The sequence below is a fragment of the Frankliniella occidentalis genome, unplaced genomic scaffold (genome assembly GCF_000697945.3).
Source record: "Frankliniella occidentalis isolate FOCC.00 unplaced genomic scaffold, Focc_3.1 Scaffold318, whole genome shotgun sequence".
Classification (NCBI taxonomy): Eukaryota; Metazoa; Arthropoda; class Insecta; order Thysanoptera; family Thripidae; genus Frankliniella; species Frankliniella occidentalis.
The window spans coordinates 2,687-5,295 of record NW_026267443.1 but is presented as its reverse complement, the minus strand read 5'-3'; positions in this window follow the sequence as shown (position 1 = coordinate 5,295).

Here is a 2,609-nt window from a genome sequence, read left to right as displayed (position 1 = left end):
GGGCGGGGGCGGGCGCCGCTGCTGACAGCTGGGCGGGGCGAGGCGCTTGCGCGGGCCCCCGCGACGATGGAAGGCAAGGGGTGGTTCTCACCGCGAGCTTCGTCGTAACCGCGTAAAAGTGGCCTGTTGTGATCGCTTGCCCCTCGTTGGTAGGACCGTGGTGCGCTGCACGCGTCCTGAAAATATGGAAATAAGGTTTCAAACTGGCGCACTAGAACTACAGGGTGGCCGCTCTGGACCGTAGTAGTTTTGAAAAGGTAGACTAGCCCGCTCACTGCCGGAGCGGGGAGGTGGGAGGGGACGGGAGAGGTAGGTGCGGTCGGGCTAGTCCACCTTTTTAAAACTACGGGGCAGAGCGGTCACCCTGGAGAGCGCCTGTTTCGGTGGTTGGCTTTGTCTTGTGCCCGTCAGTAATTTCACTTCCATAGAGAGCTATGTAAGCTGTTTCTTTTAGCTGTGCTAAGCGGTACACAGGTATGCGTACAGGTTGCCTACTCGCACGGATCCGAGAGCGACTCCCCGGTCGCTCAACTTAACGCTGCGCACTTTTACCACGCGGGGTTGCAGCGCCCCACCCCCCGCCGATCGCGGGTTAGTTTGCCCTGGTTCAAGATGCCTTTAATCAAAGCCCGCGTGAGGAGGGAGTTTCGACAGAAACTATGGGCTCTATGGGCAAATCATAACACTCCATCCATCTACACGTTCGGTGAACCCAAACAAGCGAGTTGCTATCTACGGGAGGAAGGGTCACAGGAAACCTCTCTGATTTTGCCCATTCCCAATCAAGACTCTCATTTGCATTAGCGAAAACTACATGAGGGATCGTCTAGGAAGTAAATCCGTTTTCCTCATATTTATTCGGGAAATTTCGGTAGCACGGCGCCTGCGAGGCTCAGGGTAGGCCACCCCGCCGCACACGCGTGCACTGCGGGCGAGATGTTGCCTACCTACAAGGCGCTATGAGCGCTCGCAAGTTTCTCTGAAGGAAATGCCGTGAGGCCTATGGGCAACGGCTCACCAAACTGTGTAAAAATGCATATGTGACAGTATTTGGACTTCAATAAAATAATTTAAAAACTGAACTGACTTGGCAGTCTCGCAACGGCGTACTTTCTGGATGATCCCTAAAAACAATGTGACGCAACAACATTTTATGGAGTTGTAATTTTATATAATGCCTCGGATGTCTTGCTAACTACGACAGTAAACTGCACTATACTCCACTTCCATTTTGGCCGCGTACGGGGGTGCGTTTCTCGGTACGAAGGATCGTCACTGTCTGCCCGCGCCGCCCACGCCACCCTCCGCCACGACCCCTGCCGCCGCTGGGGCCGCATCAGCGGAGGGGGGTGGGGGTGGGGCCAAGTGGGCCACGTTATAACTCCCTCTCGGGATTACTCTAGCCGCCTCCCCAGTGGCGGGGCGGGGCGGGGCGGGGCGAGGAGTGGCGGGGAGGGTCGGAGCGCGAGTGGAGGGATCAGATCAGCAGCCACCGGCTAGCGGCCCTTCAGCCGTAAAGTACGGCGCTCTACTGCCGGGGTGTGGCGTGGCGGGCCGTGCCGTCTTGTAACTTAATGATGCGACCAATGTTTTGAAAAATCACCCCCTCCCCTCCTCACCTCCTGCTGCTGCTGCTGCTGTGCGGACCTCGCCTCCCCCTCGCCCCGCACCGCGCCTCTCTCTGCTTGGCGCATTATTTTGAGATGGCCAGCTGTGTCTGGATGGTGTTTCTGCTCGCGTTCTAATTCGATGGCGATTTTACGCGCTGGCGGGGGAGCTGTCGCGCCCGTCGTGTCGTGTCGTGCCCGCGGTGTTGACGGACTGAATGCTCCCCATGGATGCAGCCCCGCCCTCTCCCGCCTGGTGTTGGCAGGACACGCACGAGTTGCAAATTACCTTGGGCATTAAGCTGGGTCGTTTGAGGTACTTACTTAACCGCCCGAGCGAATTGTGGCGGCCGGCATATTACTCGAGAAAAAGAAACAACGCCCTTTCCTTTATTTACAGAGGTTGGCCCACTGGCCCACAGTTTCCCCGGGGAATTTCTTAGTGATACTGTACCGCATGCAGGCGTGGGGACGCGTTGCCTACTCGCAAGGCGACGTGGTGGTTCACGACAACGGAAGGGAAGCCCACCGTACAGCATAACTAACCCAGAAAGTACATCCGCCATTTGCCTTTACGGGACGGGACTGCCCGGTTCAGCCAATGGAAGCTCTCATAGCGCCTGACCGGTAGGCAATATCTTGCATGAAGTGCACGCGTGCATTGCTGGGTGGCCTACCCTGAACTTCGCAGGCGCTGAACTCCTGTAATTTGTCCCACAAATCTGAGTAAAGCGGACGTGATTTCTGGACAATCCCTAAGAACCTATCCGGGCTATGTTACGGAGTACACAGTATACACGAAGTACAAAGACGCCAACATTTTGACGACCAAAGAGGCCAACATTTTGGCGACCAAAGACGCCAAACTTTGGTCTTGTTTGTATCCGGCGTCTTTGAACGCCAAATTTCGGCGTCCAGGAGAGAACGCCAGTATTGTGGCCTCGAAAGATGCCAACCAGTATTCAGTGGGGCCCTAGGGTTTGTCAATGGAAAACCCTTGTC